Genomic DNA, 9,761 nt, shown 5'->3' with positions numbered 1-9,761 from the left:
CTGGTCCGGACAGTTTTTCGGTACTCGCACGGATTCCACCTTTTGCCGATACTGGCCCGGATTCAACAATTTTCCGGCACTCCCACTGATTTTACCATTTTTCCGAACTGGTCCGGACAGTTTTTCGGTACTCGCACGGATTCCACCTTTTGCCGATACTGGCCCGGATTCAACAATATTCCGGCACTCCCACTGATTCTACCATTTTTCAGTACAAGTCCGGACAGTTTTTCGGTACTCGCACGTATTCCACCTTTTCCCGATACTGGCCAGGATTCAACAATTTTCCGGCACTCACACTGATTCTACCATTCTTCCGTACTGGTCCGGACAGTTTTTCGGAACTCGCACGGATTCCACCTTTTGCCGATACTGGCCCGGATTGAACAATTTTCCGGCTATCACACTCATTCTACCATTTTTCCGATTTGGTCCGGACAGTTTTTCGGTACTCGCACGGATTGCACCTTTTGCCTATACTGGCCCGGATTCAACAATTTTCCGGCACTCACACTGATTCTACCATTTTTTCGAACTGGTCCGGACAGTTTTTCGGTACTCGCACGGATTCCACCTTTTGCCGATACTGGCCCGGATTCAACAATTTTCCGGCACTCACACTGATTCCACCATTTTTCCGAACTGGTCCGGACAGTTTTTCGGTACTCGCACGGATTCCACCTTTTGCCGATACTGGCCCGGATTCAAAAATTTTCCGGCACTCCCACTGATTTTACCTTTTTTCCAAACCGGTCCGGACAGTTTTTCGGTAATCGCACGGATTCCACCTTTTGCCGATACTGGCCCGGATTCAACAATATTCCGGCACTCCCACTGATTCTACCATTTTTCAGTACAAGTCCGGACAGTTTTTCGGTACTCGCACGGATTGCACCTTTTGCCGATACTGGCCCGGATTCAACAATTTTTCGGCACTCACACTGATTCTACTATTTTTTCGAACTGGTCCGGACAGTTTTTCGGTACTCGCACGGATTCCACCTTTTGCCGATACTGGCCCGGATTCAACAATTTTCCGGCACTCACACTGATTCCACCATTTTTCCGGACTGGTCCGGACAGTTTTTCGGTACTCGCACGGATTCCACCTTTTGCCGATACTGGCCCGGATTCAACAATTTTCCGGCACTCCCACTGATTCTACCATTTTTTCGAACTGGTCCGGACAGTTTTTCGGTACTCGCACGGATTCCACCTTTCGCCGATACTGGCACGGATTCAACAATTTTTCGGCACTCCCATTGATTCTACCATTTTTCCGTACTGGTCCGAACAGTTTTTCGGTACTCGCACGGATTCCACCTTATGCCGATACTGGCCCGGATGCAACAATTTTTCGGTACTCACACTCATTCTACCATTTTCCGTACTTGTCCGGAGAGTTTTCGGTACTCGAAGGAATTCCACCTTTTCCCGGTACTCGACCGGATTCAACAATTTTTCGGTACTCGCACTGTTTCTACCATTTTTCCGTACTGGTCCGGACAGTTTTCGGTACGCGCACGGATTCCACCTTTTGCCTATACTGGCCCGGATTCAACAATTTTCCGGCACTCACACTCATTCTACCATTTTTTCGAACTGGTCCGGACAGTTTTTCGGTAGTCGCACGGATTCCACCTTTTGCCGATACTGGCTCGGATTCAACAATTTTCCGGCTATCACACTCATTCTACCATTTTTTCGAACTGGTCCGGACAGTTTTTCGGTAGTCGCACGGATTCCACCTTTTGCCGATACTGGCCCGGATTCAACAATTTTCCGGCACTCCCACTGATTTTACCATTTTTCCGAACTGGTCCGGACAGTTTTTCGGTACTCGCACGGATTCCACCTTTTGCCGATACTGGCCCGGATTCAACAATATTCCGGCACTCCCACTGATTCTACCATTTTTCAGTACAAGTCCGGACAGTTTTTCGGTACTCGCACGGATTCCACCTTTTCCCGATACTGGCCAGGATTCAACAATTTTCCGGCACTCACACTGATTCTACCATTTTTCCGTACTCGTCCGGACAGTTTTTCGGAACTCGCACGGATTCCACCTTTTGCCGATACTGGCCCGGATTGAACAATTTTCCGGCTATCACACTCATTCTACCATTTTTCCGATTTGGTCCTGACAGTTTTTCGGTACTCGCACGGATTGCACCTTTTGCCGATACTGGCCCGGATTCAACAATTTTTCGGCACTCCCATTGATTCTACCATTTTTCCGTACTGGTCCGGACAGTTTTTCGGTACTCGCACGGATTGCACCTTTTGCCTATACTGGCCCGGATTCAACAATTTTCCGGCACTCACACTGATTCTACCATTTTTTCGAACTGGTCCGGACAGTTTTTCGGTACTCGCACGGATTCCACCTTTTGCCGATACTGGCCCGGATTCAACAATTTTCCGGCACTCACACTGATTCCACCATTTTTCCGAACTGGTCCGGACAGTTTTTCGGTACTCGCACGGATTCCACCTTTTGCCGATACTGGCCCGGATTCAACAATTTTTCGGCACTCCCACTGATTTTACCTTTTTTCCGAACTGGTCCGGACAGTTTTTCGGTACTCGCACGGATTCCACCTTTTGCCGATACTGGCCCGGATTCAACAATATTCCGGCACTCCCACTGATTCTACCATTTTTCAGTACAAGTCCGGACAGTTTTTCGGTACTCGCACGGATTCCACCTTTTCCCGATACTGGCCAGGATTCAACAATTTTCCGGCACTCACACTGATTCTACCATTTTTCCGTACTCGTCCGGACAGTTTTTCGGAACTCGCACGGATTCCACCTTTTGCCGATACTGGCCCGGATTGAACAATTTTCCGGCTATCACACTCATTCTACCATTTTTCCGATTTGGTCCTGACAGTTTTTCGGTACTCGCACGGATTGCACCTTTTGCCTATACTGGCCCGGATTCAACAATTTTCCGGCACTCACACTGATTCTACCATTTTTTCGAACTGGTCCGGACAGTTTTTCGGTACTCGCACGGATTCCACCTTTTGCCGATACTGGCCCGGATTCAACAATTTTCCGGCACTCACACTGATTCCACCATTTTTCCGAACTGGTCCGGACAGTTTTTCGGTACTCGCACGGATTCCACCTTTTGCCGATACTGGCCCGGATTCAACAATTTTTCGGCACTCCCACTGATTTTACCTTTTTTCCGAACTGGTCCGGACAGTTTTTCGGTACTCGCACGGATTCCACCTTTTGCCGATACTGGCCCGGATTCAACAATATTCCGGCACTCCCACTGATTCTACCATTTTTCAGTACAAGTCCGGACAGTTTTTCGGTACTCGCACGGATTCCACCTTTTCCCGATACTGGCCAGGATTCAACAATTTTCCGGCACTCACACTGATTCTACCATTTTTCCGTACTGGTCCGGACAGTTTTTCGGTACTCGCACGGATTCCACCTTTTGCCGATACTGGCCCGGATTCAACAATTTTTCGGCACTCCCACTGATTCTACCATTTTCTCGTACTGGTCCGGACAGTTTTTCGGTACTCGCACGGATTCCACCTTTTGCCGATACTGGCCCGGATTCAACAATATTCCGGCACTCCCACTGATTCTACCATTTTTCAGTACAAGTCCGGACAGTTTTTCGGTACTCGCACGGATTCCACCTTTTCCCGATACTGGCCAGGATTCAACAATTTTCCGGCACTCACACTGATTCTACCATTTTTCCGTACTGGTCCGGACAGTTTTTCGGAACTCGCACGGATTCCACCTTTTCCCGATACTGGCCCGGATGCAACAATTTTTCGGTACTCACACTCATTCTACCATTTTCCGTACTTTTCCGGACAGTTTTCGGTACTCGAAGGAATTCCACCTTTTCCCGGTACTCGACCGGATTCAACAATTTTTCGGTACTCGCACTGTTTCTACCATTTTTCCGTACTGGTCCGGACAGTTTTTCTATACTCGCACGGATTCCACCTTTTGTCGATACTGGCCCGGATTCAACAATTTTCCGGCACTCACACTCATTCTACCATTTTTTCGAACTGGTCCGGACAGTTTTTCGGTACTCGCACGGATTCCACCTTTTGCCGATACTGGCCCGGATTCAACAATTTTCCGGCACCAACACTCATTCTACCATTTTTCCGAACTGGTCCGGACAGTTTTTCGGTACTCGCACGGATTCCACCTTTTGCCGATACTGGCACGGATTCAACAATTTTTCGGCACTCCCACTGATTCTACCATTTTCTCGTACTGGTCCGGACAGTTTTTCGGTACTCGCACGGATTCCACCTTTTGCCGATACTGGCCCGGATTCAACAATTTTCCGGCACTCCCACTGATTTTACCATTTTTCCGAACTGGTCCGGACAGTTTTTCGGTACTCGCACGGATTCCACCTTTTGCCGATACTGGCCCGGATTCAACAATATTCCGGCACTCCCACTGATTCTACCATTTTTCAGTACAAGTCCGGACAGTTTTTCGGTACTCGCACGTATTCCACCTTTTCCCGATACTGGCCAGGATTCAACAATTTTCCGGCACTCACACTGATTCTACCATTCTTCCGTACTGGTCCGGACAGTTTTTCGGAACTCGCACGGATTCCACCTTTTGCCGATACTGGCCCGGATTGAACAATTTTCCGGCTATCACACTCATTCTACCATTTTTCCGATTTGGTCCGGACAGTTTTTCGGTACTCGCACGGATTGCACCTTTTGCCTATACTGGCCCGGATTCAACAATTTTCCGGCACTCACACTGATTCTACCATTTTTTCGAACTGGTCCGGACAGTTTTTCGGTACTCGCACGGATTCCACCTTTTGCCGATACTGGCCCGGATTCAACAATTTTCCGGCACTCACACTGATTCCACCATTTTTCCGAACTGGTCCGGACAGTTTTTCGGTACTCGCACGGATTCCACCTTTTGCCGATACTGGCCCGGATTCAACAATTTTCCGGCACTCCCACTGATTTTACCTTTTTTCCAAACCGGTCCGGACAGTTTTTCGGTAATCGCACGGATTCCACCTTTTGCCGATACTGGCCCGGATTCAACAATATTCCGGCACTCCCACTGATTCTACCATTTTTCAGTACAAGTCCGGACAGTTTTTCGGTACTCGCACGGATTCCACCTTTTCCCGATACTGGCCAGGATTCAACAATTTTTCGGCACTCACACTGATTCTACCATTTTTTCGTACTGGTCCGGACAGTTTTTCGGTACTTGCACGGATTCCACCTTTTGCCGATACTGGCCCGGATTCAACAATTTTCCGGCACTCACACTGATTCCACCATTTTTCCGAACTGGTCCGGACAGTTTTTCGGTAGTCGCACGGATTCCACCTTTTGCCGATACTGGCCCGGATTCAACAATTTTCCGGCACTCCCACTGATTTTACCATTTTTCCGAACTGGTCCGGACAGTTTTTCGGTACTCGCACGGATTCCACCTTTTGCCGATACTGGCCCGGATTCAACAATATTCCGGCACTCCCACTGATTCTACCATTTTTCAGTACAAGTCCGGACAGTTTTTCGGTACTCGCACGGATTCCACCTTTTTCCGATACTGGCCAGGATTCAACAATTTTCCGGCACTCACACTGATTCTACCATTTTTCCGTACTCGTCCGGACAGTTTTTCGGAACTCGCACGGATTCCACCTTTTGCCGATACTGGCCCGGATTGAACAATTTTCCGGCTATCACACTCATTCTACCATTTTTCCGATTTGGTCCTGACAGTTTTTCGGTACTCGCACGGATTGCACCTTTTGCCTATACTGGCCCGGATTCAACAATTTTCCGGCACTCACACTGATTCTACCATTTTTTCGAACTGGTCCGGACAGTTTTTCGGTACTCGCACGGATTCCACCTTTTGCCGATACTGGCCCGGATTCAACAATTTTCCGGCACTCACACTGATTCCACCATTTTTCCGAACTGGTCCGGACAGTTTTTCGGTACTCGCACGGATTCCACCTTTTGCCGATACTGGCCCGGATTCAACAATTTTTCGGCACTCCCACTGATTTTACCTTTTTTCCGAACTGGTCCGGACAGTTTTTCGGTACTCGCACGGATTCCACCTTTTGCCGATACTGGCCCGGATTCAACAATATTCCGGCACTCCCACTGATTCTACCATTTTTCAGTACAAGTCCGGACAGTTTTTCGGTACTCGCACGGATTCCACCTTTTCCCGATACTGGCCAGGATTCAACAATTTTCCGGCACTCACACTGATTCTACCATTTTTCCGTACTCGTCCGGACAGTTTTTCGGAACTCGCACGGATTCCACCTTTTGCCGATACTGGCCCGGATTGAACAATTTTCCGGCTATCACACTCATTCTACCATTTTTCCGATTTGGTCCTGACAGTTTTTCGGTACTCGCACGGATTGCACCTTTTGCCTATACTGGCCCGGATTCAACAATTTTCCGGCACTCACACTGATTCTACCATTTTTTCGAACTGGTCCGGACAGTTTTTCGGTACTCGCACGGATTCCACCTTTTGCCGATACTGGCCCGGATTCAACAATTTTCCGGCACTCACACTGATTCCACCATTTTTCCGAACTGGTCCGGACAGTTTTTCGGTACTCGCACGGATTCCACCTTTTGCCGATACTGGCCCGGATTCAACAATTTTTCGGCACTCCCACTGATTTTACCTTTTTTCCGAACTGGTCCGGACAGTTTTTCGGTACTCGCACGGATTCCACCTTTTGCCGATACTGGCCCGGATTCAACAATATTCCGGCACTCCCACTGATTCTACCATTTTTCAGTACAAGTCCGGACAGTTTTTCGGTACTCGCACGGATTCCACCTTTTCCCGATACTGGCCAGGATTCAACAATTTTCCGGCACTCACACTGATTCTACCATTTTTCCGTACTGGTCCGGACAGTTTTTCGGTACTCGCACGGATTCCACCTTTTGCCGATACTGGCCCGGATTCAACAATTTTTCGGCACTCCCACTGATTCTACCATTTTCTCGTACTGGTCCGGACAGTTTTTCGGTACTCGCACGGATTCCACCTTTTGCCGATACTGGCCCGGATTCAACAATATTCCGGCACTCCCACTGATTCTACCATTTTTCAGTACAAGTCCGGACAGTTTTTCGGTACTCGCACGGATTCCACCTTTTCCCGATACTGGCCAGGATTCAACAATTTTCCGGCACTCACACTGATTCTACCATTTTTCCGTACTGGTCCGGACAGTTTTTCGGAACTCGCACGGATTCCACCTTTTCCCGATACTGGCCCGGATGCAACAATTTTTCGGTACTCACACTCATTCTACCATTTTCCGTACTTTTCCGGACAGTTTTCGGTACTCGAAGGAATTCCACCTTTTCCCGGTACTCGACCGGATTCAACAATTTTTCGGTACTCGCACTGTTTCTACCATTTTTCCGTACTGGTCCGGACAGTTTTTCTATACTCGCACGGATTCCACCTTTTGTCGATACTGGCCCGGATTCAACAATTTTCCGGCACTCACACTCATTCTACCATTTTTTCGAACTGGTCCGGACAGTTTTTCGGTACTCGCACGGATTCCACCTTTTGCCGATACTGGCCCGGATTCAACAATTTTCCGGCACCAACACTCATTCTACCATTTTTCCGAACTGGTCCGGACAGTTTTTCGGTACTCGCACGGATTCCACCTTTTGCCGATACTGGCACGGATTCAACAATTTTTCGGCACTCCCACTGATTCTACCATTTTCTCGTACTGGTCCGGACAGTTTTTCGGTACTCGCACGGATTCCACCTTTTGCCGATACTGGCCCGGATTCAACAATTTTCCGGCACTCCCACTGATTTTACCATTTTTCCGAACTGGTCCGGACAGTTTTTCGGTACTCGCACGGATTCCACCTTTTGCCGATACTGGCCCGGATTCAACAATATTCCGGCACTCCCACTGATTCTACCATTTTTCAGTACAAGTCCGGACAGTTTTTCGGTACTCGCACGTATTCCACCTTTTCCCGATACTGGCCAGGATTCAACAATTTTCCGGCACTCACACTGATTCTACCATTCTTCCGTACTGGTCCGGACAGTTTTTCGGAACTCGCACGGATTCCACCTTTTGCCGATACTGGCCCGGATTGAACAATTTTCCGGCTATCACACTCATTCTACCATTTTTCCGATTTGGTCCGGACAGTTTTTCGGTACTCGCACGGATTGCACCTTTTGCCTATACTGGCCCGGATTCAACAATTTTCCGGCACTCACACTGATTCTACCATTTTTTCGAACTGGTCCGGACAGTTTTTCGGTACTCGCACGGATTCCACCTTTTGCCGATACTGGCCCGGATTCAACAATTTTCCGGCACTCACACTGATTCCACCATTTTTCCGAACTGGTCCGGACAGTTTTTCGGTACTCGCACGGATTCCACCTTTTGCCGATACTGGCCCGGATTCAACAATTTTCCGGCACTCCCACTGATTTTACCTTTTTTCCAAACCGGTCCGGACAGTTTTTCGGTAATCGCACGGATTCCACCTTTTGCCGATACTGGCCCGGATTCAACAATATTCCGGCACTCCCACTGATTCTACCATTTTTCAGTACAAGTCCGGACAGTTTTTCGGTACTCGCACGGATTCCACCTTTTCCCGATACTGGCCAGGATTCAACAATTTTTCGGCACTCACACTGATTCTACCATTTTTTCGTACTGGTCCGGACAGTTTTTCGGTACTTGCACGGATTCCACCTTTTGCCGATACTGGCCCGGATTCAACAATTTTCCGGCACTCACACTGATTCCACCATTTTTCCGAACTGGTCCGGACAGTTTTTCGGTAGTCGCACGGATTCCACCTTTTGCCGATACTGGCCCGGATTCAACAATTTTCCGGCACTCCCACTGATTTTACCATTTTTCCGCACTGGTCCGGACAGTTTTTCGGTACTCGCACGGATTCCACCTTTTGCCGATACTGGCCCGGATTCAACAATATTCCGGCACTCCCACTGATTCTACCATTTTTCAGTACAAGTCCGGACAGTTTTTCGGTACTCGCACGGATTCCACCTTTTCCCGATACTGGCCAGGATTCAACAATTTTCCGGCACTCATACTGATTCTACCATTTTTCCGTACTCGTCCGGACAGTTTTTCGGAACTCGCACGGATTCCACCTTTTGCCGATACTGGCCCGGATTGAACAATTTTCCGGCTATCACACTCATTCTACCATTTTTCCGATTTGGTCCTGACAGTTTTTCGGTACTCGCACGGATTGCACCTTTTGCCTATACTGGCCCGGATTCAACAATTTTCCGGCACTCACACTGATTCTACCATTTTTTCGAACTGGTCCGGACAGTTTTTCGGTACTCGCACGGATTCCACCTTTTGCCGATACTGGCCCGGATTCAACAATTTTCCGGCACTCCCACTGATTCTACCATTTTTTCGTACTGGTCCGGACAGTTTTTCGGTACTCGCACGGATTGCACCTTTTGCCTATACTGGCCCGGATTCAACAATTTTCCGGCACTCCCACTGATTCTACCATTTTTTCGTACTGGTCCGGACAGTTTTTCGGTACTCGCACGGATTCCACCTTTTGCCGATACTGGCCCGGATTCAACAATTTTCCGGCACTCCCACTGATTTTACCTTTTTTCCGAACTGGTCCGGACAGTTTTTCGGTACTCGCACG

Source organism: Vitis vinifera, chromosome 15 (assembly GCF_030704535.1).
Source record: "Vitis vinifera cultivar Pinot Noir 40024 chromosome 15, ASM3070453v1".
Lineage (NCBI taxonomy): Eukaryota > Viridiplantae > Streptophyta > Magnoliopsida > Vitales > Vitaceae > Vitis > Vitis vinifera.
Note: the sequence above shows the minus strand (reverse complement) of the source record.